Source organism: Schistocerca cancellata, chromosome 8 (assembly GCF_023864275.1).
Source record: "Schistocerca cancellata isolate TAMUIC-IGC-003103 chromosome 8, iqSchCanc2.1, whole genome shotgun sequence".
Lineage (NCBI taxonomy): Eukaryota > Metazoa > Arthropoda > Insecta > Orthoptera > Acrididae > Schistocerca > Schistocerca cancellata.
In genome coordinates this window covers 80,437,240-80,464,273 of record NC_064633.1, presented here as the reverse complement: position 1 = coordinate 80,464,273, position 27,034 = coordinate 80,437,240, and the positions used below count along the sequence as shown (strand labels likewise).

The following is a 27,034-nucleotide window of genomic DNA, read 5'->3' as shown; positions in this document are numbered from 1 at the left end:
GATAAAGACCCTCGCGATTGTCGTCGTCGGCGCCGCCGCCGCTTTGGTAATAGCGACAATTCGCCATTGTATCACATAGGGTGAGGTACCTTCTGCAAGCGACTGAGATGGCACTAAACGATTGAAGCTGATTTGCCACCTCTTGTTTGATCAGCGTCATAAGTGCTTGAATGTAACTTGCGATGGGACACAGCAAGAAGTAGCGTCGTACTTTTAGTACTGAAATTTGAGATGGAGAACTGCGTCAAAGATGGGAAATTCATTCTGCCAAGTGTACAAATGGCGAAAACGAGGTGTGAGTGGGGAAGTATATTGCGCCAGTGACCGTGTGGCCTAATGGATACGGCGTCGGACTTCGGATCCGAAGATTGCAGGTTCGAATCCTGTCACGGTCGAGTTTTTCCTGTTCTGCAAAAGATGCATGCTGTTTTACTGTGTTGTTTGAGTACTCTACAACTAGTTGGAAGTTGCTGCTGTCCGCTTCCTGGCTGCAAAACCGGCGTCTACCAGAAGCACAAGCAAGACAAGGGTGATCTGTAGCGAAGTTTTCGGCACAGTGCCGTTCAGGAGAGTTTTTGTTGGAACTACTGCATCTGATTCAGGAGCCAAGGGCTACGCCACAGGCGTCTGCGCACAGTCGAGCATGTGTGTTGAATAATGGTGCTGATAGCCACGTATCATTTCATGCAGATTTGATGCCTTTCGGAGACAATTTTTCATTGAATAGGATTGTAGCTGATTTGTGGCAGCAGGAAATAAGCTGTAGTCAAAAGAATCTTCAATAGATGGTCGCAGGTCACATCAGTATTGTATGGCTCGTAACGCGTTGCGTGCAGCCCGGCTAGCTCAGTCGGTAGAGCATGAGACTCTTAATCTCAGGGTCGTGGGTTCGAGCCCCACGCTGGGCGGCGCAAAATTTTGTGTCTACGCGGATCCAACATGCGCCCCTCTCGTGAGCCATGCGTAATGAACGTAACGGGTTACGACGATGCCTAGCTTCGTATGAATATCAGAGGAACGGTATTTGAAGCTGAAAGTGACTCTGAAATGAAATAAATGTGTTGTTTTGCAATTTTATTTGTACATCGATATAGTGTGAGATGTGTAGGAAAGCAGCAGCTGTGCTAACTAAATGCAAATAATGGTCGCTCATGCGGTGCGTTTCGAGCTGAAGGGCTCCGATTCACTAGTTTGTAAGAACAAAGTATCCTAAAAGTCCGCTAGGAGGCGCCTCCTTAGCTCAGTGGCAGAGCGCTGGTCTAGTAAACCAGAGGTCGTGAGTTCGATCCTCACAGGCGGCAAATGAATTTTGTAACAGCCCCTCCCACCGTGGCCCTTTCGAAAAAAGCGGTCAAGGATAAAAAAAATTATGAATGGGTGCGGTATTTAAGAAATGCTCTCGCAAATGAATAGTGTGAATGGTGCTATTAAAGTGGGCACCAGAAACTGCTGCTTTAGGCAGTCTCCGGAGAATGCCGACGTGAAATACTTAGTTCTTGTGATGTATTTTCTACCCCTGATAAAGACCCTCGCGATTGTCGTCGTCGGCGCCGCCGCCGCTTTGGTAATAGCGACAATTCGCCATTGTATCACATAGGGTGAGGTACCTTCTGCAAGCGACTGAGATGGCACTAAACGATTGAAGCTGATTTGCCACCTCTTGTTTGATCAGCGTCATAAGGGCTTGAATGTAACTTGCGATGGGACACAGCAAGAAGTAGCGTCGTACTTTTAGTACTGAAATTTGAGATGGAGAACTGCGTCAAAGATGGGAAATTCATTCTGCCAAGTGTACAAATGGCGAAAACGAGGTGTGAGTGGGGAAGTATATTGCGCCAGTGACCGTGTGGCCTAATGGATAAGGCGTCGGACTTCGGACCGAAGATTGCAGGTTCGAATCCTGTCACGGTCGAGTTTTTCCTGTTCTGCAAAAGATGCATGCTGTTTTACTGTGTTGTTTGAGTACTCTACAACTAGTTGGAAGTTGCTGCTGTCCGCTTCCTGGCTGCAAAACCGGCGTCTACCAGAAGCACAAGCAAGACAAGGGTGATCTGTAGCGAAGTTTTCGGCACAGTGCCGTTCAGGAGAGTTTTTGTTGGAACTACTGCATCTGATTCAGGAGCCAAGGGCTACGCCACAGGCGTCTGCGCACAGTCGAGCATGTGTGTTGAATAATGGTGCTGATAGCCACGTATCATTTCATGCAGATTTGATGCCTTTCGGAGACAATTTTTCATTGAATAGGATTGTAGCTGATTTGTGGCAGCAGGAAATAAGCTGTAGTCAAAAGAATCTTCAATAGATGGTCGCAGGTCACATCAGTATTGTATGGCTCGTAACGCGTTGCGTGCAGCCCGGCTAGCTCAGTCGGTAGAGCATGAGACTCTTAATCTCAGGGTCGTGGGTTCGAGCCCCACGCTGGGCGGCGCAAAATTTTGTGTCTACGCGGATCCAACATGCGCCCCTCTCGTGAGCCTTGCGTAATGAACGTAACGGGTTACGACGATGCCTAGCTTCGTATGAATATCAGAGGAACGGTATTTGAAGCTGAAAGTGACTCTGAAATGAAATAAATGTGTTGTTTTGCAATTTTAGTTGTACATCGATATAGTGTGAGATGTGTAGGAAAGCAGCAGCTGTGCTAACTAAATGCAAATAATGGTCGCTCATGCGGTGCGTTTCGAGCTGAAGGGCTCCGATTCACTAGTTTGTAAGAACAAAGTATCCTAAAAGTCCGCTAGGAGGCGCCTCCTTAGCTCAGTGGCAGAGCGCTGGTCTAGTAAACCAGAGGTCGTGAGTTCGATCCTCACAGGCGGCAAATGAATTTTGTAACAGCCCCTCCCACCGTGGCCCTTTCGAAAAAAGCGGTCAAGGATAAAAAAAATTATGAATGGGTGCGGTATTTAAGAAATGCTCTCGCAAATGAATAGTGTGAATGGTGCTATTAAAGTGGGCACCAGAAACTGCTGCTTTAGGCAGTCTCCGGAGAATGCCGACGTGAAATACTTAGTTCTTGTGATGTATTTTCTACCCCTGATAAAGACCCTCGCGATTGTCGTCGACGTCGTCGGCGCCGCCGCCGCTTTGGTAATAGCGACAATTCGCCATTGTATCACATAGGGTGAGGTACCTTCTGCAAGCGACTGAGATGGCACTAAACGATTGAAGCTGATTTGCCACCTCTTGTTTGATCAGCGTCATAAGGGCTTGAATGTAACTTGCGATGGGACACAGCAAGAAGTAGCGTCGTACTTTTAGTACTGAAATTTGAGATGGAGAACTGCGTCAAAGATGGGAAATTCATTCTGCCAAGTGTACAAATGGCGAAAACGAGGTGTGAGTGGGGAAGTATATTGCGCCAGTGACCGTGTGGCCTAATGGATAAGGCGTCGGACTTCGGATCCGAAGATTCCAGGTTCGAATCCTGTCACGGTCGAGTTTTTCCTGTTCTGCAAAAGATGCATGCTGTTTTACTGTGTTGTTTGAGTACTCTACAACTAGTTGGAAGTTGCTGCTGTCCGCTTCCTGGCTGCAAAACCGGCGTCTACCAGAAGCACAAGCAAGACAAGGGTGATCTGTAGCGAAGTTTTCGGCACAGTGCCGTTCAGGAGAGTTTTTGTTGGAACTACTGCATCTGATTCAGGAGCCAAGGGCTACGCCACAGGCGTCTGCGCACAGTCGAGCATGTGTGTTGAATAATGGTGCTGATAGCCACGTATCATTTCATGCAGATTTGATGCCTTTCGGAGACAATTTTTCATTGAATAGGATTGTAGCTGATTTGTGGCAGCAGGAAATAAGCTGTAGTCAAAAGAATCTTCAATAGATGGTCGCAGGTCACATCAGTATTGTATGGCTCGTAACGCGTTGCGTGCAGCCCGGCTAGCTCAGTCGGTAGAGCATGAGACTCTTAATCTCAGGGTCGTGGGTTCGAGCCCCACGCTGGGCGGCGCAAAATTTTGTGTCTACGCGGATCCAACATGCGCCCCTCTCGTGAGCCTTGCGTAATGAACGTAACGGGTTACGACGATGCCTAGCTTCGTATGAATATCAGAGGAACGGTATTTGAAGCTGAAAGTGACTCTGAAATGAAATAAATGTGTTGTTTTGCAATTTTAGTTGTACATCGATATAGTGTGAGATGTGTAGGAAAGCAGCAGCTGTGCTAACTAAATGCAAATAATGGTCGCTCATGCGGTGCGTTTCGAGCTGAAGGGCTCCGATTCACTAGTTTGTAAGAACAAAGTATCCTAAAAGTCCGCTAGGAGGCGCCTCCTTAGCTCAGTGGCAGAGCGCTGGTCTAGTAAACCAGAGGTCGTGAGTTCGATCCTCACAGGCGGCAAATGAATTTTGTAACAGCCCCTCCCACCGTGGCCCTTTCGAAAAAAGCGGTCAAGGATAAAAAAAATTATGAATGGGTGCGGTATTTAAGAAATGCTCTCGCAAATGAATAGTGTGAATGGTGCTATTAAAGTGGGCACCAGAAACTGCTGCTTTAGGCAGTCTCCGGAGAATGCCGACGTGAAATACTTAGTTCTTGTGATGTATTTTCTACCCCTGATAAAGACCCTCGCGATTGTCGTCGTCGGCGCCGCCGCCGCTTTGGTAATAGCGACAATTCGCCATTGTATCACATAGGGTGAGGTACCTTCTGCAAGCGACTGAGATGGCACTAAACGATTGAAGCTGATTTGCCACCTCTTGTTTGATCAGCGTCATAAGGGCTTGAATGTAACTTGCGATGGGACACAGCAAGAAGTAGCGTCGTACTTTTAGTACTGAAATTTGAGATGGAGAACTGCGTCAAAGATGGGAAATTCATTCTGCCAAGTGTACAAATGGCGAAAACGAGGTGTGAGTGGGGAAGTATATTGCGCCAGTGACCGTGTGGCCTAATGGATAAGGCGTCGGACTTCGGACCGAAGATTGCAGGTTCGAATCCTGTCACGGTCGAGTTTTTCCTGTTCTGCAAAAGATGCATGCTGTTTTACTGTGTTGTTTGAGTACTCTACAACTAGTTGGAAGTTGCTGCTGTCCGCTTCCTGGCTGCAAAACCGGCGTCTACCAGAAGCACAAGCAAGACAAGGGTGATCTGTAGCGAAGTTTTCGGCACAGTGCCGTTCAGGAGAGTTTTTGTTGGAACTACTGCATCTGATTCAGGAGCCAAGGGCTACGCCACAGGCGTCTGCGCACAGTCGAGCATGTGTGTTGAATAATGGTGCTGATAGCCACGTATCATTTCATGCAGATTTGATGCCTTTCGGAGACAATTTTTCATTGAATAGGATTGTAGCTGATTTGTGGCAGCAGGAAATAAGCTGTAGTCAAAAGAATCTTCAATAGATGGTCGCAGGTCACATCAGTATTGTATGGCTCGTAACGCGTTGCGTGCAGCCCGGCTAGCTCAGTCGGTAGAGCATGAGACTCTTAATCTCAGGGTCGTGGGTTCGAGCCCCACGCTGGGCGGCGCAAAATTTTGTGTCTACGCGGATCCAACATGCGCCCCTCTCGTGAGCCTTGCGTAATGAACGTAACGGGTTACGACGATGCCTAGCTTCGTATGAATATCAGAGGAACGGTATTTGAAGCTGAAAGTGACTCTGAAATGAAATAAATGTGTTGTTTTGCAATTTTAGTTGTACATCGATATAGTGTGAGATGTGTAGGAAAGCAGCAGCTGTGCTAACTAAATGCAAATAATGGTCGCTCATGCGGTGCGTTTCGAGCTGAAGGGCTCCGATTCACTAGTTTGTAAGAACAAAGTATCCTAAAAGTCCGCTAGGAGGCGCCTCCTTAGCTCAGTGGCAGAGCGCTGGTCTAGTAAACCAGAGGTCGTGAGTTCGATCCTCACAGGCGGCAAATGAATTTTGTAACAGCCCCTCCCACCGTGGCCCTTTCGAAAAAAGCGGTCAAGGATAAAAAAAATTATGAATGGGTGCGGTATTTAAGAAATGCTCTCGCAAATGAATAGTGTGAATGGTGCTATTAAAGTGGGCACCAGAAACTGCTGCTTTAGGCAGTCTCCGGAGAATGCCGACGTGAAATACTTAGTTCTTGTGATGTATTTTCTACCCCTGATAAAGACCCTCGCGATTGTCGTCGTCGGCGCCGCCGCCGCTTTGGTAATAGCGACAATTCGCCATTGTATCACATAGGGTGAGGTACCTTCTGCAAGCGACTGAGATGGCACTAAACGATTGAAGCTGATTTGCCACCTCTTGTTTGATCAGCGTCATAAGGGCTTGAATGTAACTTGCGATGGGACACAGCAAGAAGTAGCGTCGTACTTTTAGTACTGAAATTTGAGATGGAGAACTGCGTCAAAGATGGGAAATTCATTCTGCCAAGTGTACAAATGGCGAAAACGAGGTGTGAGTGGGGAAGTATATTGCGCCAGTGACCGTGTGGCCTAATGGATAAGGCGTCGGACTTCGGACCGAAGATTGCAGGTTCGAATCCTGTCACGGTCGAGTTTTTCCTGTTCTGCAAAAGATGCATGCTGTTTTACTGTGTTGTTTGAGTACTCTACAACTAGTTGGAAGTTGCTGCTGTCCGCTTCCTGGCTGCAAAACCGGCGTCTACCAGAAGCACAAGCAAGACAAGGGTGATCTGTAGCGAAGTTTTCGGCACAGTGCCGTTCAGGAGAGTTTTTGTTGGAACTACTGCATCTGATTCAGGAGCCAAGGGCTACGCCACAGGCGTCTGCGCACAGTCGAGCATGTGTGTTGAATAATGGTGCTGATAGCCACGTATCATTTCATGCAGATTTGATGCCTTTCGGAGACAATTTTTCATTGAATAGGATTGTAGCTGATTTGTGGCAGCAGGAAATAAGCTGTAGTCAAAAGAATCTTCAATAGATGGTCGCAGGTCACATCAGTATTGTATGGCTCGTAACGCGTTGCGTGCAGCCCGGCTAGCTCAGTCGGTAGAGCATGAGACTCTTAATCTCAGGGTCGTGGGTTCGAGCCCCACGCTGGGCGGCGCAAAATTTTGTGTCTACGCGGATCCAACATGCGCCCCTCTCGTGAGCCTTGCGTAATGAACGTAACGGGTTACGACGATGCCTAGCTTCGTATGAATATCAGAGGAACGGTATTTGAAGCTGAAAGTGACTCTGAAATGAAATAAATGTGTTGTTTTGCAATTTTAGTTGTACATCGATATAGTGTGAGATGTGTAGGAAAGCAGCAGCTGTGCTAACTAAATGCAAATAATGGTCGCTCATGCGGTGCGTTTCGAGCTGAAGGGCTCCGATTCACTAGTTTGTAAGAACAAAGTATCCTAAAAGTCCGCTAGGAGGCGCCTCCTTAGCTCAGTGGCAGAGCGCTGGTCTAGTAAACCAGAGGTCGTGAGTTCGATCCTCACAGGCGGCAAATGAATTTTGTAACAGCCCCTCCCACCGTGGCCCTTTCGAAAAAAGCGGTCAAGGATAAAAAAAATTATGAATGGGTGCGGTATTTAAGAAATGCTCTCGCAAATGAATAGTGTGAATGGTGCTATTAAAGTGGGCACCAGAAACTGCTGCTTTAGGCAGTCTCCGGAGAATGCCGACGTGAAATACTTAGTTCTTGTGATGTATTTTCTACCCCTGATAAAGACCCTCGCGATTGTCGTCGTCGGCGCCGCCGCCGCTTTGGTAATAGCGACAATTCGCCATTGTATCACATAGGGTGAGGTACCTTCTGCAAGCGACTGAGATGGCACTAAACGATTGAAGCTGATTTGCCACCTCTTGTTTGATCAGCGTCATAAGGGCTTGAATGTAACTTGCGATGGGACACAGCAAGAAGTAGCGTCGTACTTTTAGTACTGAAATTTGAGATGGAGAACTGCGTCAAAGATGGCAAATTCATTCTGCCAAGTGTACAAATGGCGAAAACGAGGTGTGAGTGGGGAAGTATATTGCGCCAGTGACCGTGTGGCCTAATGGATAAGGCGTCGGACTTCGGATCCGAAGATTGCAGGTTCGAATCCTGTCACGGTCGAGTTTTTCCTGTTCTGCAAAAGATGCATGCTGTTTTACTGTGTTGTTTGAGTACTCTACAACTAGTTGGAAGTTGCTGCTGTCCGCTTCCTGGCTGCAAAACCGGCGTCTACCAGAAGCACAAGCAAGACAAGGGTGATCTGTAGCGAAGTTTTCGGCACAGTGCCGTTCAGGAGAGTTTTTGTTGGAACTACTGCATCTGATTCAGGAGCCAAGGGCTACGCCACAGGCGTCTGCGCACAGTCGAGCATGTGTGTTGAATAATGGTGCTGATAGCCACGTATCATTTCATGCAGATTTGATGCCTTTCGGAGACAATTTTTCATTGAATAGGATTGTAGCTGATTTGTGGCAGCAGGAAATAAGCTGTAGTCAAAAGAATCTTCAATAGATGGTCGCAGGTCACATCAGTATTGAATGGCTCGTAACGCGTTGCGTGCAGCCCGGCTAGCTCAGTCGGTAGAGCATGAGACTCTTAATCTCAGGGTCGTGGGTTCGAGCCCCACGCTGGGCGGCGCAAAATTTTGTGTCTACGCGGATCCAACATGCGCCCCTCTCGTGAGCCTTGCGTAATGAACGTAACGGGTTACGACGATGCCTAGCTTCGTATGAATATCAGAGGAACGGTATTTGAAGCTGAAAGTGACTCTGAAATGAAATAAATGTGTTGTTTTGCAATTTTAGTTGTACATCGATATAGTGTGAGATGTGTAGGAAAGCAGCAGCTGTGCTAACTAAATGCAAATAATGGTCGCTCATGCGGTGCGTTTCGAGCTGAAGGGCTCCGATTCACTAGTTTGTAAGAACAAAGTATCCTAAAAGTCCGCTAGGAGGCGCCTCCTTAGCTCAGTGGCAGAGCGCTGGTCTAGTAAACCAGAGGTCGTGAGTTCGATCCTCACAGGCGGCAAATGAATTTTGTAACAGCCCCTCCCACCGTGGCCCTTTCGAAAAAAGCGGTCAAGGATAAAAAAAATTATGAATGGGTGCGGTATTTAAGAAATGCTCTCGCAAATGAATAGTGTGAATGGTGCTATTAAAGTGGGCACCAGAAACTGCTGCTTTAGGCAGTCTCCGGAGAATGCCGACGTGAAATACTTAGTTCTTGTGATGTATTTTCTACCCCTGATAAAGACCCTCGCGATTGTCGTCGACGTCGTCGGCGCCGCCGCCGCTTTGGTAATAGCGACAATTCGCCATTGTATCACATAGGGTGAGGTACCTTCTGCAAGCGACTGAGATGGCACTAAACGATTGAAGCTGATTTGCCACCTCTTGTTTGATCAGCGTCATAAGGGCTTGAATGTAACTTGCGATGGGACACAGCAAGAAGTAGCGTCGTACTTTTAGTACTGAAATTTGAGATGGAGAACTGCGTCAAAGATGGGAAATTCATTCTGCCAAGTGTACAAATGGCGAAAACGAGGTGTGAGTGGGGAAGTATATTGCGCCAGTGACCGTGTGGCCTAATGGATAAGGCGTCGGACTTCGGATCCGAAGATTCCAGGTTCGAATCCTGTCACGGTCGAGTTTTTCCTGTTCTGCAAAAGATGCATGCTGTTTTACTGTGTTGTTTGAGTACTCTACAACTAGTTGGAAGTTGCTGCTGTCCGCTTCCTGGCTGCAAAACCGGCGTCTACCAGAAGCACAAGCAAGACAAGGGTGATCTGTAGCGAAGTTTTCGGCACAGTGCCGTTCAGGAGAGTTTTTGTTGGAACTACTGCATCTGATTCAGGAGCCAAGGGCTACGCCACAGGCGTCTGCGCACAGTCGAGCATGTGTGTTGAATAATGGTGCTGATAGCCACGTATCATTTCATGCAGATTTGATGCCTTTCGGAGACAATTTTTCATTGAATAGGATTGTAGCTGATTTGTGGCAGCAGGAAATAAGCTGTAGTCAAAAGAATCTTCAATAGATGGTCGCAGGTCACATCAGTATTGTATGGCTCGTAACGCGTTGCGTGCAGCCCGGCTAGCTCAGTCGGTAGAGCATGAGACTCTTAATCTCAGGGTCGTGGGTTCGAGCCCCACGCTGGGCGGCGCAAAATTTTGTGTCTACGCGGATCCAACATGCGCCCCTCTCGTGAGCCTTGCGTAATGAACGTAACGGGTTACGACGATGCCTAGCTTCGTATGAATATCAGAGGAACGGTATTTGAAGCTGAAAGTGACTCTGAAATGAAATAAATGTGTTGTTTTGCAATTTTAGTTGTACATCGATATAGTGTGAGATGTGTAGGAAAGCAGCAGCTGTGCTAACTAAATGCAAATAATGGTCGCTCATGCGGTGCGTTTCGAGCTGAAGGGCTCCGATTCACTAGTTTGTAAGAACAAAGTATCCTAAAAGTCCGCTAGGAGGCGCCTCCTTAGCTCAGTGGCAGAGCGCTGGTCTAGTAAACCAGAGGTCGTGAGTTCGATCCTCACAGGCGGCTAATGAATTTTGTAACAGCCCCTCCCACCGTGGCCCTTTCGAAAAAAGCGGTCAAGGATAAAAAAAATTATGAATGGGTGCGGTATTTAAGAAATGCTCTCGCAAATGAATAGTGTGAATGGTGCTATTAAAGTGGGCACCAGAAACTGCTGCTTTAGGCAGTCTCCGGAGAATGCCGACGTGAAATACTTAGTTCTTGTGATGTATTTTCTACCCCTGATAAAGACCCTCGCGATTGTCGTCGTCGGCGCCGCCGCCGCTTTGGTAATAGCGACAATTCGCCATTGTATCACATAGGGTGAGGTACCTTCTGCAAGCGACTGAGATGGCACTAAACGATTGAAGCTGATTTGCCACCTCTTGTTTGATCAGCGTCATAAGTGCTTGAATGTAACTTGCGATGGGACACAGCAAGAAGTAGCGTCGTACTTTTAGTACTGAAATTTGAGATGGAGAACTGCGTCAAAGATGGGAAATTCATTCTGCCAAGTGTACAAATGGCGAAAACGAGGTGTGAGTGGGGAAGTATATTGCGCCAGTGACCGTGTAGCCTAATGGATAAGGCGTCGGACTTCGGATCCGAAGATTGCAGGTTCGAATCCTGTCACGGTCGAGTTTTTCCTGTTCTGCAAAAGATGCATGCTGTTTTACTGTGTTGTTTGAGTACTCTAAAACTAGTTGGAAGTTGCTGCTGTCCGCTTCCTGGCTGCAAAACCGGCGTCTACCAGAAGCACAAGCAAGACAAGGGTGATCTGTAGCGAAGTTTTCGGCACAGTGCCGTTCAGGAGAGTTTTTGTTGGAACTACTGCATCTGATTCAGGAGCCAAGGGCTACGCCACAGGCGTCTGCGCACAGTCGAGCATGTGTGTTGAATAATGGTGCTGATAGCCATGTATCATTTCATGCAGATTTGATGCCTTTCGGAGACAATTTTTCATTGAATAGGATTGTAGCTGATTTGTGGCAGCAGGAAATAAGCTGTAGTCAAAAGAATCTTCAATAGATGGTCGCAGGTCACATCAGTATTGTATGGCTCGTAACGCGTTGCGTGCAGCCCGGCTAGCTCAGTCGGTAGAGCATGAGACTCTTAATCTCAGGGTCGTGGGTTCGAGCCCCACGCTGGGCGGCGCAAAATTTTGTGTCTACGCGGATCCAACATGCGCCCCTCTCGTGAGCCTTGCGTAATGAACGTAACGGGTTACGACGATGCCTAGCTTCGTATGAATATCAGAGGAACGGTATTTGAAGCTGAAAGTGACTCTGAAATGAAATAAATGTGTTGTTTTGCAATTTTAGTTGTACATCGATATAGTGTGAGATGTGTAGGAAAGCAGCAGCTGTGCTAACTAAATGCAAATAATGGTCGCTCATGCGGTGCGTTTCGAGCTGAAGGGCTCCGATTCACTAGTTTGTAAGAACAAAGTATCCTAAAAGTCCGCTAGGAGGCGCCTCCTTAGCTCAGTGGCAGAGCGCTGGTCTAGTAAACCAGAGGTCGTGAGTTCGATCCTCACAGGCGGCAAATGAATTTTGTAACAGCCCCTCCCACCGTGGCCCTTTCGAAAAAAGCGGTCAAGGATAAAAAAAATTATGAATGGGTGCGGTATTTAAGAAATGCTCTCGCAAATGAATAGTGTGAATGGTGCTATTAAAGTGGGCACCAGAAACTGCTGCTTTAGGCAGTCTCCGGAGAATGCCGACGTGAAATACTTAGTTCTTGTGATGTATTTTCTACCCCTGATAAAGACCCTCGCGATTGTCGTCGTCGGCGCCGCCGCCGCTTTGGTAATAACGACAATTCGCCATTGTATCACATAGGGTGAGGTACCTTCTGCAAGCGACTGAGATGGCACTAAACGATTGAAGCTGATTTGCCACCTCTTGTTTGATCAGCGTCATAAGTGCTTGAATGTAACTTGCGATGGGACACAGCAAGAAGTAGCGTCGTACTTTTAGTACTGAAATTTGAGATGGAGAACTGCGTCAAAGATGGGAAATTCATTCTGCCAAGTGTACAAATGGCGAAAACGAGGTGTGAGTGGGGAAGTATATTGCGCCAGTGACCGTGTGGCCTAATGGATAAGGCGTCGGACTTCGGATCCGAAGATTCCAGGTTCGAATCCTGTCACGGTCGAGTTTTTCCTGTTCTGCAAAAGATGCATGCTGTTTTACTGTGTTGTTTGAGTACTCTACAACTAGTTGGAAGTTGCTGCTGTCCGCTTCCTGGCTGCAAAACCGGCGTCTACCAGAAGCACAAGCAAGACAAGGGTGATCTGTAGCGAAGTTTTCGGCACAGTGCCGTTCAGGAGAGTTTTTGTTGGAACTACTGCATCTGATTCAGGAGCCAAGGGCTACGCCACAGGCGTCTGCGCACAGTCGAGCATGTGTGTTGAATAATGGTGCTGATAGCCACGTATCATTTCATGCAGATTTGATGCCTTTCGGAGACAATTTTTCATTGAATAGGATTGTAGCTGATTTGTGGCAGCAGGAAATAAGCTGTAGTCAAAAGAATTTTCAATAGATGGTCGCAGGTCACATCAGTATTGTATGGCTCGTAACGCGTTGCGTGCAGCCCGGCTAGCTCAGTCGGTAGAGCATGAGACTCTTAATCTCAGGGTCGTGGGTTCGAGCCCCACGCTGGACGGCGCAAAATTTTGTGTCTACGCGGATCCAACATGCGCCCCTCTCGTGAGCCTTGCGTAATGAACGTAACGGGTTACGACGATGCCTAGCTTCGTATGAATATCAGAGGAACGGTATTTGAAGCTGAAAGTGACTCTGAAATGAAATAAATGTGTTGTTTTGCAATTTTAGTTGTACATCGATATAGTGTGAGATGTGTAGGAAAGCAGCAGCTGTGATAACTAAATGCAAATAATGGTCGCTCATGCGGTGCGTTTCGAGCTGAAGGGCTCCGATTCACTAGTTTGTAAGAACAAAGTATCCTAAAAGTCCGCTAGGAGGCGCCTCCTTAGCTCAGTGGCAGAGCGCTGGTCTAGTAAACCAGAGGTCGTGAGTTCGATCCTCACAGGCGGCAAATGAATTTTGTAACAGCCCCTCCCACCGTGGCCCTTTCGAAAAAAGCGGTCAAGGATAAAAAAAATTATGAATGGGTGCGGTATTTAAGAAATGCTCTCGCAAATGAATAGTGTGAATGGTGCTATTAAAGTGGGCACCAGAAACTGCTGCTTTAGGCAGTCTCCGGAGAATGCCGACGTGAAATACTTAGTTCTTGTGATGTATTTTCTACCCCTGATAAAGACCCTCGCGATTGTCGTCGTCGGCGCCGCCGCCGCTTTGGTAATAGCGACAATTCGCCATTGTATCACATAGGGTGAGGTACCTTCTGCAAGCGACTGAGATGGCACTAAACGATTGAAGCTGATTTGCCACCTCTTGTTTGATCAGCGTCATAAGTGCTTGAATGTAACTTGCGATGGGACACAGCAAGAAGTAGCGTCGTACTTTTAGTACTGAAATTTGAGATGGAGAACTGCGTCAAAGATGGGAAATTCATTCTGCCAAGTGTACAAATGGCGAAAACGAGGTGTGAGTGGGGAAGTATATTGCGCCAGTGACCGTGTAGCCTAATGGATAAGGCGTCGGACTTCGGATCCGAAGATTGCAGGTTCGAATCCTGTCACGGTCGAGTTTTTCCTGTTCTGCAAAAGATGCATGCTGTTTTACTGTGTTGTTTGAGTACTCTAAAACTAGTTGGAAGTTGCTGCTGTCCGCTTCCTGGCTACAAAACCGGCGTCTACCAGAAGCACAAGCAAGACAAGGGTGATCTGTAGCGAAGTTTTCGGCACAGTGCCGTTCAGGAGAGTTTTTGTTGGAACTACTGCATCTGATTCAGGAGCCAAGGGCTACGCCACAGGCGTCTGCGCACAGTCGAGCATGTGTGTTGAATAATGGTGCTGATAGCCACGTATCATTTCATGCAGATTTGATGCCTTTCGGAGACAATTTTTCATTGAATAGGATTGTAGCTGATTTGTGGCAGCAGGAAATAAGCTGTAGTCAAAAGAATCTTCAATAGATGGTCGCAGGTCACATCAGTATTGTATGGCTCGTAACGCGTTGCGTGCAGCCCGGCTTGCTCAGTCGGTAGAGCATGAGACTCTTAATCTCAGGGTCGTGGGTTCGAGCCCCACGCTGGGCGGCGCAAAATTTTGTGTCTACGCGGATCCAACATGCGCCCCTCTCGTGAGCCTTGCGTAATGAACGTAACGGGTTACGACGATGCCTAGCTTCGTATGAATATCAGAGGAACGGTATTTGAAGCTGAAAGTGACTCTGAAATGAAATAAATGTGTTGTATTGAAATTTTAGTTGTACATCGATATAGTGTGAGATGTGTAGGAAAGCAGCAGCTGTGCTAACTAAATGCAAATAATGGTCGCTCATGCGGTGCGTTTCGAGCTGAAGGGCTCCGATTCACTAGTCTGTGAGAACAACGTACCCTAAAAGTCCGCTAGGAGGCGCCTCCTTAGCTAAGTGGCAGAGCGCTGGTCTAGTAAACCAGAGGTCGTGAGTTCGATCCTCACAGGCGGCAAATGAATTTTGTAACAGCCCCTCCCACCGTGGCCCTTTCGAAAAAAGCGGTCAAGGATAAAAAAAATTATGAATGGGTGCGGTATGTAAGAAATGCTCTCGCAAATGAATAGTGTGAATGGTGCTATTAAAGTGGGCACCAGAAACTGCTGCTTTAGGCAGTCTCCGGAGAATGCCGACGTGAAATACTTAGTTCTTGTGATGTATTTTCTACCCCTGATAAAGACCCTCGCGAATGTCGTCGTCGTCGGCGGCGGCGCCGCCGCCGCTTTGGTAATAGCGACAATTCGCCATTGTATCACATAGGGTGAGGTACCTTCTGCAAGCGACTGAGATGGCACTAAACGATTGAAGCTGATTTGCCACCTCTTGTTTGATCAGCGTCATAAGGGCTTGAATGTAACTTGCGATGGGACACAGCAAGAAGTAGCGTCGTACTTTTAGTACTGAAATTTGAGATGGAGAACTGCGTCAAAGATGGGAAATTCATTCTGCCAAGTGTACAAATGGCGAAAACGAGGTGTGAGTGGGGAAGTATATTGCGCCAGTGACCGTGTGGCCTAGTGGATAAGGCGTCGGACTTCGGATCCGAAGATTGCAGGTTCGAATCCTGTCACGGTCGAGTTTTTCCTGTTCTGCAAAAGATGCATGCTGTTTTACTGTGTTGTTTGAGTACTCTACAACTAGTTGGAAGTTGCTGCTGTCCGCTTCCTGGCTGCAAAACCGGCGTCTACCAGAAGCACAAGCAAGACAAGGGTGATCTGTAGCGAAGTTTTCGGCACAGTGCCGTTCAGGAGAGTTTTTGTTGGAACTACTGCATCTGATTCAGGAGCCAAGGGCTACGCCACAGGCGTCTGCGCACAGTCGAGCATGTGTGTTGAATAATGGTGCTGATAGCCACGTATCATTTCATGCAGATTTGATGCCTTTCGGAGACAATTTTTCATTGAATAGGATTGTAGCTGATTTGTGGCAGCAGGAAATAAGCTGTAGTCAAAAGAATCTTCAATAGATGGTCGCAGGTCACATCAGTATTGTATGGCTCGTAACGCGTTGCGTGCAGCCCGGCTAGCTCAGTCGGTAGAGCATGAGTCTCTTAATCTCAGGGTCGTGGGTTCGAGCCCCACGCTGGACGGCGCAAAATTTTGTGTCTACGCGGATCCAACATGCGCCCCTCTCGTGAGCCTTGCGTAATGAACGTAACGGGTTACGACGATGCCTAGCTTCGTATGAATATCAGAGGAACGGTATTTGAAGCTGAAAGTGACTCTGAAATGAAATAAATGTGTTGTATTGAAATTTTAGTTGTACATCGATATAGTGTGAGATGTGTAGGAAAGCAGCAGCTGTGCTAACTAAATGCAAATAATGGTCGCTCATGCGGTGCGTTTCGAGCTGAAGGGCTCCGATTCACTAGTCTGTGAGAACAACGTACCCTAAAAGTCCGCTAGGAGGCGCCTCCTTAGCTAAGTGGCAGAGCGCTGGTCTAGTAAACCAGAGGTCGTGAGTTCGATCCTCACAGGCGGCAAATGAATTTTGTAACAGCCCCTCCCACCGTGGCCCTTTCGAAAAAAGCGGTCAAGGATAAAAAAAATTATGAATGGGTGCGGTATGTAAGAAATGCTCTCGCAAATGAATAGTGTGAATGGTGCTATTAAAGTGGGCACCAGAAACTGCTGCTTTAGGCAGTCTCCGGAGAATGCCGACGTGAAATACTTAGTTCTTGTGATGTATTTTCTACCCCTGATAAAGACCCTCGCGAATGTCGTCGTCGTCGGCGGCGGCGCCGCCGCCGCTTTGGTAATAGCGACAATTCGCCATTGTATCACATAGGGTGAGGTACCTTCTGCAAGCGACTGAGATGGCACTAAACGATTGAAGCTGATTTGCCACCTCTTGTTTGATCAGCGTCATAAGGGCTTGAATGTAACTTGCGATGGGACACAGCAAGAAGTAGCGTCGTACTTTTAGTACTGAAATTTGAGATGGAGAACTGCGTCAAAGATGGGAAATTCATTCTGCCAAGTGTACAAATGGCGAAAACGAGGTGTGAGTGGGGAAGTATATTGCGCCAGTGACCGTGTGGCCTAGTGGATAAGGCGTCGGACTTCGGATCCGAAGATTGCAGGTTCGAATCCTGTCACGGTCGAGTTTTTCCTGTTCTGCAAAAGATGCATGCTGTTTTACTGTGTTGTTTGAGTACTCTACAACTAGTTGGAAGTTGCTGCTGTCCGCTTCCTGGCTGCAAAACCGGCGTCTACCAGAAGCACAAGCAAGACAAGGGTGATCTGTAGCGAAGTTTTCGGCACAGTGCCGTTCAGGAGAGTTTTTGTTGGAACTACTGCATCTGATTCAGGAGCCAAGGGCTACGCCACAGGCGTCTGCGCACAGTCGAGCATGTGTGTTGAATAATGGTGCTGATAGCCACGTATCATTTCATGCAGATTTGATGCCTTTCGGAGACAATTTTTCATTGAATAGGATTGTAGCTGATTTGTGGCAGCAGGAAATAAGCTGTAGTCAAAAGAATCTTCAATAGATGGTCGCAGGTCACATCAGTATTGTATGGCTCGTAACGCGTTGCGTGCAGCCCGGCTAGCTCAGTCGGTAGAGCATGAGACTCTTAATCTCAGGGTCGTGGGTTCGAGCCCCACGCTGGGCGGCGCAAAATTTTGTGTCTACGCGGATCCAACATGCGCCCCTCTCGTGAGCCTTGCGTAATGAACGTAACGGGTTACGACGATGCCTAGCTTCGTATGAATATCAGAGGAACGGTATTTGAAGCTGAAAGTGACTCTGAAATGAAATAAATGTGTTGTTTTGCAATTTTAGTTGTACATCGATATAGTGTGAGATGTGTAGGAAAGCAGCAGCTGTGCTAACTAAATGCAAATAATGGTCGCTCATGCGGTGCGTTTCGAGCTGAAGGGCTCCGATTCACTAGTTTGTAAGAACAAAGTATCCTAAAAGTCCGCTAGGAGGCGCCTCCTTAGCTCAGTGGCAGAGCGCTGGTCTAGTAAACCAGAGGTCGTGAGTTCGATCCTCACAGGCGGCTAATGAATTTTGTAACAGCCCCTCCCACCGTGGCCCTTTCGAAAAAAGCGGTCAAGGATAAAAAAAAATTATGAATGGGTGCGGTATTTAAGAAATGCTCTCGCAAATGAATAGTGTGAATGGTGCTATTAAAGTGGGCACCAGAAACTGCTGCTTTAGGCAGTCTCCGGAGAATGCTGACGTGAAATACTTAGTTCTTGTGATGTATTTTCTACCCCTGATAAAGACCCTCGCGATTGTCGTCGTCGTCGTCGGCGCCGCCGCAACTTTGGTAATAGCGACAATTCGCCATTGTATCACATAGGGTGAGGTACCTTCTGCAAGCGACTGAGATGGCACTAAACGATTGAAGCTGATTTGCCACCTCTTGTTTGATCAGCGTCATAAGGGCTTGAATGTAACTTGCGATGGGACACAGCAAGAAGTAGCGTCGTACTTTTAGTACTGAAATTTGAGATGGAGAACTGCGTCAAAGATGGGAAAATCTTTCTGCCAAGTGTACAAATGGCGAAAACGAGGTGTGAGTGGGGAAATATATTGCGCCAGTAACCGTGTGGCCTAATGGATAAGGCGTCGGACTTCGGATCCGAAGATTGCAGGTTCGAATCCTGTCACGGTCGAGTTTTTCCTGTTCTGCAAAACATGCATGCTGTTTTACTGTGTTGTTTGAGTACACTAAAACTAGTTGGAAGTTGCTGCTGTCCGCTTCCTGGCTACAAAACCGGCGTCTACCAGAAGCACAAGCAAGACAAGGGTGATCTGTAGCGAAGTTTTCGGCACAGTGCCGTTCAGGAGAGTTTTTGTTGGAACTACTGCATCTGATTCAGGAGCCAAGGGCTACGCCACAGGCGTCTGCGCACAGTCGAGCATGTGTGTTGAATAATGGTGCTGATAGCCACGTATCATTTCATGCAGATTTGATGCCTTTCGGAGACAATTTTTCATTGAATAGGATTGTAGCTGATTTGTGGCAGCAGGAAATAAGCTGTAGTCAAAAGAATCTTCAATAGATGGTCGCAGGTCACATCAGTATTGTATGGCTCGTAACGCGTTGCGTGCAGCCCGGCTAGCTCAGTCGGTAGAGCATGAGTCTCTTAATCTCAGGGTCGTGGGTTCGAGCCCCACGCTGGACGGCGCAAAATTTTGTGTCTACGCGGATCCAACATGCGCCCCTCTCGTGAGCCTTGCGTAATGAACGTAACGGGTTACGACGATGCCTAGCTTCGTATGAATATCAGAGGAACGGTATTTGAAGCTGAAAGTGACTCTGAAATGAAATAAATGTGTTGTTTTGCAATTTTAGTTGTACATCGATATAGTGTGAGATGTGTAGGAAAGCAGCAGCTGTGCTAACTAAATGCAAATAATGGTCGCTCATGCGGTGCGTTTCGAGCTGAAGGGCTCCGATTCACTAGTTTGTAAGAACAAAGTATCCTAAAATTCCGCTAGGAGGCGCCTCCTTAGCTCAGTGGCAGAGCGCTGGTCTAGTAAACCAGAGGTCGTGAGTTCGATCCTCACAGGCGGCAAATGAATTTTGTAACAGCCCCTCCCACCGTGGCCCTTTCGAAAAAAGCGGTCAAGGATAAAAAAAATTATGAATGGGTGCGGTATTTAAGAAATGCTCTCGCAAATGAATAGTGTGAATGGTGCTATTAAAGTGGGCACCAGAAACTGCTGCTTTAGGCAGTCTCCGGAGAATGCCGACGTGAAATACTTAGTTCTTGTGATGTATTTTCTACCCCTGATAAAGACCCTCGCGATTGTCGTCGTCGGCGCCGCCGCCGCTTTGGTAATAGCGACAATTCGCCATTGTATCACATAGGGTGAGGTACCTTCTGCAAGCGACTGAGATGGCACTAAACGATTGAAGCTGATTTGCCACCTCTTGTTTGATCAGCGTCATAAGGGCTTGAATGTAACTTGCGATGGGACACAGCAAGAAGTAGCGTCGTACTTTTAGTACTGAAATTTGAGATGGAGAACTGCGTCAAAGATGGGAAATTCATTCTGCCAAGTGTACAAATGGCGAAAACGAGGTGTGAGTGGGGAAGTATATTGCGCCAGTGACCGTGTGGCCTAGTGGATAAGGCGTCGGACTTCGGATCCGAAGATTGCAGGTTCGAATCCTGTCACGGTCGAGTTTTTCCTGTTCTGCAAAAGATGCATGCTGTTTTACTGTGTTGTTTGAGTACTCTACAACTAGTTGGAAGTTGCTGCTGTCCGCTTCCTGGCTGCAAAACCGGCGTCTACCAGAAGCACAAGCAAGACAAGGGTGATCTGTAGCGAAGTTTTCGGCACAGTGCCGTTCAGGAGAGTTTTTGTTGGAACTACTGCATCTGATTCAGGAGCCAAGGGCTACGCCACGGGCGTCTGCGCACAGTCGAGCATGTGTGTTGAATAATGGTGCTGATAGCCACGTATCATTTCATGCAGATTTGATGCCTTTCGGAGACAATTTTTCATTGAATAGGATTGTAGCTGATTTGTGGCAGCAGGAAATAAGCTGTAGTCAAAAGAATCTTCAATAGATGGTCGCAGGTCACATCAGTATTGTATGGCTCGTAACGCGTTGCGTGCAGCCCGGCTAGCTCAGTCGGTAGAGCATGAGACTCTTAATCTCAGGGTCGTGGGTTCGAGCCCCACGCTGGGCGGCGCAAAATTTTGTGTCTACGCGGATCCAACATGCGCCCCTCTCGTGAGCCTTGCGTAATGAACGTAACGGGTTACGACGATGCCTAGCTTCGTATGAATATCAGAGGAACGGTATTTGAAGCTGAAAGTGACTCTGAAATGAAATAAATGTGTTGTTTTGCAATTTTAGTTGTACATCGATATAGTGTGAGATGTGTAGGAAAGCAGCAGCTGTGCTAACTAAATGCAAATAATGGTCGCTCATGCGGTGCGTTTCGAGCTGAAGGGCTCCGATTCACTAGTTTGTAAGAACAAAGTATCCTAAAAGTCCGCTAGGAGGCGCCTCCTTAGCTCAGTGGCAGAGCGCTGGTCTAGTAAACCAGAGGTCGTGAGTTCGATCCTCACAGGCGGCAAATGAATTTTGTAACAGCCCCTCCCACCGTGGCCCTTTCGAAAAAAGCGGTCAAGGATAAAAAAAAATTATGAATGGGTGCGGTATTTAAGAAATGCTCTCGCAAATGAATAGTGTGAATGGTGCTATTAAAGTGGGCACCAGAAACTGCTGCTTTAGGCAGTCTCCGGAGAATGCTGACGTGAAATACTTAGTTCTTGTGATGTATTTTCTACCCCTGATAAAGACCCTCGCGATTGTCGTCGTCGTCGTCGGCGCCGCCGCAACTTTGGTAATAGCGACAATTCGCCATTGTATCACATAGGGTGAGGTACCTTCTGCAAGCGACTGAGATGGCACTAAACGATTGAAGCTGATTTGCCACCTCTTGTTTGATCAGCGTCATAAGGGCTTGAATGTAACTTGCGATGGGACACAGCAAGAAGTAGCGTCGTACTTTTAGTACTGAAATTTGAGATGGAGAACTGCGTCAAAGATGGGAAAATCTTTCTGCCAAGTGTACAAATGGCGAAAACGAGGTGTGAGTGGGGAAATATATTGCGCCAGTAACCGTGTGGCCTAATGGATAAGGCGTCGGACTTCGGATCCGAAGATTGCAGGTTCGAATCCTGTCACGGTCGAGTTTTTCCTGTTCTGCAAAACATGCATGCTGTTTTACTGTGTTGTTTGAGTACACTAAAACTAGTTGGAAGTTGCTGCTGTCCGCTTCCTGGCTACAAAACCGGCGTCTACCAGAAGCACAAGCAAGACAAGGGTGATCTGTAGCGAAGTTTTCGGCACAGTGCCGTTCAGGAGAGTTTTTGTTGGAACTACTGCATCTGATTCAGGAGCCAAGGGCTACGCCACAGGCGTCTGCGCACAGTCGAGCATGTGTGTTGAATAATGGTGCTGATAGCCACGTATCATTTCATGCAGATTTGATGCCTTTCGGAGACAATTTTTCATTGAATAGGATTGTAGCTGATTTGTGGCAGCAGGAAATAAGCTGTAGTCAAAAGAATCTTCAATAGATGGTCGCAGGTCACATCAGTATTGTATGGCTCGTAACGCGTTGCGTGCAGCCCGGCTAGCTCAGTCGGTAGAGCATGAGTCTCTTAATCTCAGGGTCGTGGGTTCGAGCCCCACGCTGGACGGCGCAAAATTTTGTGTCTACGCGGATCCAACATGCGCCCCTCTCGTGAGCCTTGCGTAATGAACGTAACGGGTTACGACGATGCCTAGCTTCGTATGAATATCAGAGGAACGGTATTTGAAGCTGAAAGTGACTCTGAAATGAAATAAATGTGTTGTTTTGCAATTTTAGTTGTACATCGATATAGTGTGAGATGTGTAGGAAAGCAGCAGCTGTGCTAACTAAATGCAAATAATGGTCGCTCATGCGGTGCGTTTCGAGCTGAAGGGCTCCGATTCACTAGTTTGTAAGAACAAAGTATCCTAAAATTCCGCTAGGAGGCGTCTCCTTAGCTCAGTGGCAGAGCGCTGGTCTAGTAAACCAGAGGTCGTGAGTTCGATCCTCACAGGCGGCAAATGAATTTTGTAACAGCCCCTCCCACCGTGGCCCTTTCGAAAAAAGCGGTCAAGGATAAAAAAAATTATGAATGGGTGCGGTATTTAAGAAATGCTCTCGCAAATGAATAGTGTGAATGGTGCTATTAAAGTGGGCACCAGAAACTGCTGCTTTAGGCAGTCTCCGGAGAATGCCGACGTGAAATACTTAGTTCTTGTGATGTATTTTCTACCCCTGATAAAGACCCTCGCGATTGTCGTCGTCGGCGCCGCCGCCGCTTTGGTAATAGCGACAATTCGCCATTGTATCACATAGGGTGAGGTACCTTCTGCAAGCGACTGAGATGGCACTAAACGATTGAAGCTGATTTGCCACCTCTTGTTTGATCAGCGTCATAAGGGCTTGAATGTAACTTGCGATGGGACACAGCAAGAAGTAGCGTCGTACTTTTAGTACTGAAATTTGAGATGGAGAACTGCGTCAAAGATGGGAAATTCATTCTGCCAAGTGTACAAATGGCGAAAACGAGGTGTGAGTGGGGAAGTATATTGCGCCAGTGACCGTGTGGCCTAGTGGATAAGGCGTCGGACTTCGGATCCGAAGATTGCAGGTTCGAATCCTGTCACGGTCGAGTTTTTCCTGTTCTGCAAAAGATGCATGCTGTTTTACTGTGTTGTTTGAGTACTCTACAACTAGTTGGAAGTTGCTGCTGTCCGCTTCCTGGCTGCAAAACCGGCGTCTACCAGAAGCACAAGCAAGACAAGGGTGATCTGTAGCGAAGTTTTCGGCACAGTGCCGTTCAGGAGAGTTTTTGTTGGAACTACTGCATCTGATTCAGGAGCCAAGGGCTACGCCACAGGCGTCTGCGCACAGTCGAGCATGTGTGTTGAATAATGGTGCTGATAGCCACGTATCATTTCATGCAGATTTGATGCCTTTCGGAGACAATTTTTCATTGAATAGGATTGTAGCTGATTTGTGGCAGCAGGAAATAAGCTGTAGTCAAAAGAATCTTCAATAGATGGTCGCAGGTCACATCAGTATTGTATGGCTCGTAACGCGTTGCGTGCAGCCCGGCTAGCTCAGTCGGTAGAGCATGAGACTCTTAATCTCAGGGTCGTGGGTTTCGAGCCCCACGCTGGGCGGCGCAAAATTTTGTGTCTACGCGGATCCAACATGCGCCCCTCTCGTGAGCCTTGCGTAATGAACGTAACGGGTTACGACGATGCCTAGCTTCGTATGAATATCAGAGGAACGGTATTTGAAGCTGAAAGTGACTCTGAAATGAAATAAATGTGTTGTTTTGCAATTTTAGTTGTACATCGATATAGTGTGAGATGTGTAGGAAAGCAGCAGCTGCGCTAACTAAATGCAAATAATGGTCGCTCATGCGGTGCGTTTCGAGCTGAAGGGCTCCGATTCACTAGTTTGTAAGAACAAAGTATCCTAAAAGTCCGCTAGGAGGCGCCTCCTTAGCTCAGTGGCAGAGATTTTCGATCTTGTGTTATTCTAGCGGTTCTACCGCTAGCTATATTTTGCAATGTCCAGGTTATTTCCGCGCAAGTGTACACTCCGTTTTGAGTTCGACAAGTCTACCCGTTATGTGCAGCCTAGTTCCTTAGAAATACATGATTGGATTGTGGATGTTATTGGCATTACCTCTGATCAAGTGCACACAGCCTATTATGATACCGAGCAATATTGCTTCTTTGTAAAATTACTGAATCCTGTGTTACTGGACAAGATAATGGCGAAACACGGAGGGAGAGCTGTTTTTCGACACCGGGACGAATCTGTAAGTACTGTGATCATTTCTAATGCCGATGTCGAGTATACCAATGTGCGTATCTTTAACTTACCGCCTGAAGTAGACAACTGTTATCTGAAAGAGATTCTGTCCAAATTCGGGGATATCAAGCAGATTCGAAACGAACGGTGGTCGAACCAGCACAGGTTACAATGTTACAGTGGCGTCCGATCTGTGGAAATGCATATCAAGCAGAATATACCCTCTCATATAACCGTTTGTGACTATAGGGCTCATGTTACTTACAGTGGCCAAACTCCCACGTGCCATATCTGTAACGAGAGTGGTCACTTGCGTCAGGACTGTCCCAGGCGAATGTTTGTGCTAAAGAATTCGCTGCAGCAGCGTAAAAGGCTTACGTTGGCTGATGTAGTGGCGGATCAACCTATGTTCGAGCGTGAGGTCCCTAGTTCTGAAGCACCTTCGGAAGAGCTACATGAAATTCGCCCTGATGAGTTTCCGGTTCTGGTTAGGAGAGATAATGGTACTAAGCCACCGGCGAAAGTCGATGCCACGACTAATAAGAGGCGTCGGACTTGTGACAGCCGTGACTCTGATGATGACACCTTCAGTGCGCAAGCGACCGCGGAACCGGACGTGCGGGGAACCGCTTCGGACGCAAAAGTTCTACCCGGTGCGGCGATTGTGGACGATTCTTCTACCGCAATTTCAAGCGCCGATACTTCAGTAGATGCCATTCAGTTACCACAGGCTGATGTATCAGAACTTCCGCAACAACACACTCAGGAAGGTCAACAAGTAGGTGTGGCTCCCGTGTCTGCTGGAAGTACACACGTCGAGGCTCGCCGTGATGGTATACAAACAATATCTCCAGGCACGGACGGTACACAACACGTGGCGGCCGCTCCGGCCCTGGCCTCAGAACAACATGAATGTCAACAACTCCGCGACGGTATACAAACACAGCAGCCCGGGACTGTCATTGACAACAAACAGCTTCGGGCGGCGAGTATTGCCAAACAAGCTGATAGTGGAAGTGGTGGCTCAGCTGATCGCTCGCCAGAGGTTTCGGCGCACCCGCTCCCGGCGCAAGATGTGTCAGGAGAGAAGCTTGACGTCACCCACGACCCTCCCACGCCTCCGGCTGCAGCGGTGCTGCACAGTGTCCGTCACAGGATCCGATTACCACCCAATGTTAATGCTGTCCGGAAAAAGAGTAAAAACAAAGACGCAAGAGAACCCCTCAGTGACGTTCCAGACACGAATTCCGCGGCCGCTACTAAAATGGAATGGCATGAAGATGTGGACAATTAAAGGCAGTTGATCCCTCCTCTCAGACGTCCTGTTATTATGTCACAGGCCTATACGATCACGACCCTCAATATTAATAAAATCAGATCAGAAGTGAAACTGAACGCATTAAAACAATACCTATATGAGTCAGGAACTGACATAGCACTTTTGCAGGAGGTGTCCATGCCACAATTTACTCTTCCTGGGTTTATCGGCATTACGAATTTTTCCCCGGAAACGACCGTGGGGACCGCAATCTTAATTAGAGAAGGGATTCCAGTTACTGAGATTGACAGATTGGAATCGGGTAGAGGGGTGGGGATCACCGTTTTCGGCGTCACCATCATCAATTTGTACGCACCTTCCGGTACTACCTATAGAGCAGACCGAGCTACTTTTTTTCAGGAACATATACTCTATTTATTTAGGAAAAATCCCCGACGCCTTATCATTGGTGGTGATTTTAATTGTGTCTTATCCCGGAAAGATCAGTCCCCAAATTTTAATTATTCGCCTGCATTAAAGCGCCTCGTGACCGACTTAAAACTTAAAGATGTGTGGGAAATTCGGTACCCGACATTGGTACGCTTCACTCACATCGTCGCGAATTCCTGTAGCAGAATCGACAGGATTTATGTTTCCGACGTTTTCGAGAATGATTTATTAAAAGTAGAGACGATCCCCTCCAGTTTCTCCGATCACTGTGGTGTCATCGCGTGCCTGAAATTACTTCCACAACCCACACGATGGTATAGACATCAATGGAACCTGAATGTGTCATTGTTAACGGAGGTTGAGCTAGAGGAGGGGGTGCGTCGAGCTTGGGAGCAGTGCTTGCGCGCTACTAACAAGTTTCGTAGCACTATAGAGTGGTGGACTCTGCAGGCAAAGCCGAAACTGCGAAATGTCATCATGTACTTCGGAATTGAAAGGGCGGCGGAGATCAAAAAGACGATGGAATTTTATTACACGATCTTACGGGACCTGTACGATCGTGCAGACGCGACGACCACCAGAATCGACGACATTCGGAAAATAAAGGCAAAATTAATCAGTCTGAAGAGGATGCAACTGGACGGCCTTAAGATAAAATCTAAAGTGACGTCGGTTCGAGATGATGAAGCAGCCGCTCTGTACCACCTCGTCAAACATACACAGAACAGGAGGCGGACTTTTATTGACGCCCTGAAACTTGAGGATGGAACAACGGTTGACACTCAGCGAGAGATTGTCAAAGCTCTGCACGACTATTTTGTCAACACCTACGCATCAGCGGCTCTCCACGACGACTGCTATGATGGACTGTTTAGTGCCATTTCATCTACCGTAACTAGGGAAGAAAATGACTCTATTTCGTTAGCCTTCAGTAATAAAGATGTATTGGAGGTCGTCTGCAGT

General features: G+C 47.5%; 44 non-coding genes across 44 annotated transcripts; all 44 read left to right on the top strand.

The window, feature by feature from the left end:
• Window positions 1–322: 322 nt before the first annotated feature.
• On the top strand, window positions 323–395 carry Trnar-ucg (transfer RNA arginine (anticodon UCG)). The gene has a single exon. It is a non-coding gene; the product is annotated as a tRNA-Arg (tRNA).
• Window positions 396–835: 440 nt separating this feature from the next.
• Window positions 836–908, top strand: Trnak-cuu (transfer RNA lysine (anticodon CUU)). Its single transcript has one exon. It is a non-coding gene; the product is annotated as a tRNA-Lys (tRNA).
• Window positions 909–1,229: 321 nt separating this feature from the next.
• On the top strand, window positions 1,230–1,301 carry Trnat-agu (transfer RNA threonine (anticodon AGU)). The gene has a single exon. It is a non-coding gene; the product is annotated as a tRNA-Thr (tRNA).
• A 1,051-nt stretch (window positions 1,302–2,352) lies between these two features.
• Trnak-cuu (transfer RNA lysine (anticodon CUU)) lies at window positions 2,353–2,425 on the top strand. Its single transcript has one exon. It is a non-coding gene; the product is annotated as a tRNA-Lys (tRNA).
• Window positions 2,426–2,746: 321 nt separating this feature from the next.
• Trnat-agu (transfer RNA threonine (anticodon AGU)) lies at window positions 2,747–2,818 on the top strand. Its single transcript has one exon. It is a non-coding gene; the product is annotated as a tRNA-Thr (tRNA).
• Window positions 2,819–3,363: 545 nt separating this feature from the next.
• Trnar-ucg (transfer RNA arginine (anticodon UCG)) lies at window positions 3,364–3,436 on the top strand. The gene has a single exon. It is a non-coding gene; the product is annotated as a tRNA-Arg (tRNA).
• Window positions 3,437–3,876: 440 nt separating this feature from the next.
• Window positions 3,877–3,949, top strand: Trnak-cuu (transfer RNA lysine (anticodon CUU)). Its single transcript has one exon. It is a non-coding gene; the product is annotated as a tRNA-Lys (tRNA).
• A 321-nt stretch (window positions 3,950–4,270) lies between these two features.
• Trnat-agu (transfer RNA threonine (anticodon AGU)) lies at window positions 4,271–4,342 on the top strand. Its single transcript has one exon. It is a non-coding gene; the product is annotated as a tRNA-Thr (tRNA).
• A 1,051-nt stretch (window positions 4,343–5,393) lies between these two features.
• On the top strand, window positions 5,394–5,466 carry Trnak-cuu (transfer RNA lysine (anticodon CUU)). Its single transcript has one exon. It is a non-coding gene; the product is annotated as a tRNA-Lys (tRNA).
• A 321-nt stretch (window positions 5,467–5,787) lies between these two features.
• On the top strand, window positions 5,788–5,859 carry Trnat-agu (transfer RNA threonine (anticodon AGU)). The gene has a single exon. It is a non-coding gene; the product is annotated as a tRNA-Thr (tRNA).
• Window positions 5,860–6,910: 1,051 nt separating this feature from the next.
• On the top strand, window positions 6,911–6,983 carry Trnak-cuu (transfer RNA lysine (anticodon CUU)). Its single transcript has one exon. It is a non-coding gene; the product is annotated as a tRNA-Lys (tRNA).
• Window positions 6,984–7,304: 321 nt separating this feature from the next.
• Trnat-agu (transfer RNA threonine (anticodon AGU)) lies at window positions 7,305–7,376 on the top strand. The gene has a single exon. It is a non-coding gene; the product is annotated as a tRNA-Thr (tRNA).
• Window positions 7,377–7,915: 539 nt separating this feature from the next.
• Trnar-ucg (transfer RNA arginine (anticodon UCG)) lies at window positions 7,916–7,988 on the top strand. The gene has a single exon. It is a non-coding gene; the product is annotated as a tRNA-Arg (tRNA).
• A 440-nt stretch (window positions 7,989–8,428) lies between these two features.
• Window positions 8,429–8,501, top strand: Trnak-cuu (transfer RNA lysine (anticodon CUU)). Its single transcript has one exon. It is a non-coding gene; the product is annotated as a tRNA-Lys (tRNA).
• Window positions 8,502–8,822: 321 nt separating this feature from the next.
• Trnat-agu (transfer RNA threonine (anticodon AGU)) lies at window positions 8,823–8,894 on the top strand. Its single transcript has one exon. It is a non-coding gene; the product is annotated as a tRNA-Thr (tRNA).
• Window positions 8,895–9,439: 545 nt separating this feature from the next.
• On the top strand, window positions 9,440–9,512 carry Trnar-ucg (transfer RNA arginine (anticodon UCG)). The gene has a single exon. It is a non-coding gene; the product is annotated as a tRNA-Arg (tRNA).
• Window positions 9,513–9,952: 440 nt separating this feature from the next.
• Trnak-cuu (transfer RNA lysine (anticodon CUU)) lies at window positions 9,953–10,025 on the top strand. The gene has a single exon. It is a non-coding gene; the product is annotated as a tRNA-Lys (tRNA).
• A 321-nt stretch (window positions 10,026–10,346) lies between these two features.
• Trnat-agu (transfer RNA threonine (anticodon AGU)) lies at window positions 10,347–10,418 on the top strand. The gene has a single exon. It is a non-coding gene; the product is annotated as a tRNA-Thr (tRNA).
• Window positions 10,419–10,957: 539 nt separating this feature from the next.
• On the top strand, window positions 10,958–11,030 carry Trnar-ucg (transfer RNA arginine (anticodon UCG)). The gene has a single exon. It is a non-coding gene; the product is annotated as a tRNA-Arg (tRNA).
• Window positions 11,031–11,470: 440 nt separating this feature from the next.
• Window positions 11,471–11,543, top strand: Trnak-cuu (transfer RNA lysine (anticodon CUU)). The gene has a single exon. It is a non-coding gene; the product is annotated as a tRNA-Lys (tRNA).
• A 321-nt stretch (window positions 11,544–11,864) lies between these two features.
• Trnat-agu (transfer RNA threonine (anticodon AGU)) lies at window positions 11,865–11,936 on the top strand. Its single transcript has one exon. It is a non-coding gene; the product is annotated as a tRNA-Thr (tRNA).
• Window positions 11,937–12,475: 539 nt separating this feature from the next.
• On the top strand, window positions 12,476–12,548 carry Trnar-ucg (transfer RNA arginine (anticodon UCG)). Its single transcript has one exon. It is a non-coding gene; the product is annotated as a tRNA-Arg (tRNA).
• Window positions 12,549–12,988: 440 nt separating this feature from the next.
• Trnak-cuu (transfer RNA lysine (anticodon CUU)) lies at window positions 12,989–13,061 on the top strand. Its single transcript has one exon. It is a non-coding gene; the product is annotated as a tRNA-Lys (tRNA).
• Window positions 13,062–13,382: 321 nt separating this feature from the next.
• On the top strand, window positions 13,383–13,454 carry Trnat-agu (transfer RNA threonine (anticodon AGU)). The gene has a single exon. It is a non-coding gene; the product is annotated as a tRNA-Thr (tRNA).
• A 539-nt stretch (window positions 13,455–13,993) lies between these two features.
• On the top strand, window positions 13,994–14,066 carry Trnar-ucg (transfer RNA arginine (anticodon UCG)). Its single transcript has one exon. It is a non-coding gene; the product is annotated as a tRNA-Arg (tRNA).
• Window positions 14,067–14,506: 440 nt separating this feature from the next.
• Window positions 14,507–14,579, top strand: Trnak-cuu (transfer RNA lysine (anticodon CUU)). The gene has a single exon. It is a non-coding gene; the product is annotated as a tRNA-Lys (tRNA).
• Window positions 14,580–14,900: 321 nt separating this feature from the next.
• On the top strand, window positions 14,901–14,972 carry Trnat-agu (transfer RNA threonine (anticodon AGU)). Its single transcript has one exon. It is a non-coding gene; the product is annotated as a tRNA-Thr (tRNA).
• Window positions 14,973–15,520: 548 nt separating this feature from the next.
• Trnar-ucg (transfer RNA arginine (anticodon UCG)) lies at window positions 15,521–15,593 on the top strand. Its single transcript has one exon. It is a non-coding gene; the product is annotated as a tRNA-Arg (tRNA).
• A 440-nt stretch (window positions 15,594–16,033) lies between these two features.
• Trnak-cuu (transfer RNA lysine (anticodon CUU)) lies at window positions 16,034–16,106 on the top strand. Its single transcript has one exon. It is a non-coding gene; the product is annotated as a tRNA-Lys (tRNA).
• A 321-nt stretch (window positions 16,107–16,427) lies between these two features.
• On the top strand, window positions 16,428–16,499 carry Trnat-agu (transfer RNA threonine (anticodon AGU)). The gene has a single exon. It is a non-coding gene; the product is annotated as a tRNA-Thr (tRNA).
• A 548-nt stretch (window positions 16,500–17,047) lies between these two features.
• On the top strand, window positions 17,048–17,120 carry Trnar-ucg (transfer RNA arginine (anticodon UCG)). Its single transcript has one exon. It is a non-coding gene; the product is annotated as a tRNA-Arg (tRNA).
• A 440-nt stretch (window positions 17,121–17,560) lies between these two features.
• On the top strand, window positions 17,561–17,633 carry Trnak-cuu (transfer RNA lysine (anticodon CUU)). Its single transcript has one exon. It is a non-coding gene; the product is annotated as a tRNA-Lys (tRNA).
• A 321-nt stretch (window positions 17,634–17,954) lies between these two features.
• Trnat-agu (transfer RNA threonine (anticodon AGU)) lies at window positions 17,955–18,026 on the top strand. The gene has a single exon. It is a non-coding gene; the product is annotated as a tRNA-Thr (tRNA).
• Window positions 18,027–18,572: 546 nt separating this feature from the next.
• Window positions 18,573–18,645, top strand: Trnar-ucg (transfer RNA arginine (anticodon UCG)). The gene has a single exon. It is a non-coding gene; the product is annotated as a tRNA-Arg (tRNA).
• A 440-nt stretch (window positions 18,646–19,085) lies between these two features.
• Window positions 19,086–19,158, top strand: Trnak-cuu (transfer RNA lysine (anticodon CUU)). The gene has a single exon. It is a non-coding gene; the product is annotated as a tRNA-Lys (tRNA).
• Window positions 19,159–19,479: 321 nt separating this feature from the next.
• On the top strand, window positions 19,480–19,551 carry Trnat-agu (transfer RNA threonine (anticodon AGU)). The gene has a single exon. It is a non-coding gene; the product is annotated as a tRNA-Thr (tRNA).
• Window positions 19,552–20,090: 539 nt separating this feature from the next.
• Trnar-ucg (transfer RNA arginine (anticodon UCG)) lies at window positions 20,091–20,163 on the top strand. Its single transcript has one exon. It is a non-coding gene; the product is annotated as a tRNA-Arg (tRNA).
• A 440-nt stretch (window positions 20,164–20,603) lies between these two features.
• Trnak-cuu (transfer RNA lysine (anticodon CUU)) lies at window positions 20,604–20,676 on the top strand. Its single transcript has one exon. It is a non-coding gene; the product is annotated as a tRNA-Lys (tRNA).
• A 321-nt stretch (window positions 20,677–20,997) lies between these two features.
• Window positions 20,998–21,069, top strand: Trnat-agu (transfer RNA threonine (anticodon AGU)). The gene has a single exon. It is a non-coding gene; the product is annotated as a tRNA-Thr (tRNA).
• Window positions 21,070–21,615: 546 nt separating this feature from the next.
• Trnar-ucg (transfer RNA arginine (anticodon UCG)) lies at window positions 21,616–21,688 on the top strand. Its single transcript has one exon. It is a non-coding gene; the product is annotated as a tRNA-Arg (tRNA).
• A 440-nt stretch (window positions 21,689–22,128) lies between these two features.
• On the top strand, window positions 22,129–22,201 carry Trnak-cuu (transfer RNA lysine (anticodon CUU)). Its single transcript has one exon. It is a non-coding gene; the product is annotated as a tRNA-Lys (tRNA).
• Window positions 22,202–22,522: 321 nt separating this feature from the next.
• Window positions 22,523–22,594, top strand: Trnat-agu (transfer RNA threonine (anticodon AGU)). The gene has a single exon. It is a non-coding gene; the product is annotated as a tRNA-Thr (tRNA).
• A 539-nt stretch (window positions 22,595–23,133) lies between these two features.
• On the top strand, window positions 23,134–23,206 carry Trnar-ucg (transfer RNA arginine (anticodon UCG)). The gene has a single exon. It is a non-coding gene; the product is annotated as a tRNA-Arg (tRNA).
• Window positions 23,207–23,646: 440 nt separating this feature from the next.
• Window positions 23,647–23,720, top strand: Trnak-cuu (transfer RNA lysine (anticodon CUU)). The gene has a single exon. It is a non-coding gene; the product is annotated as a tRNA-Lys (tRNA).
• The last annotated feature ends 3,314 nt before the right edge of the window (window positions 23,721–27,034 follow it).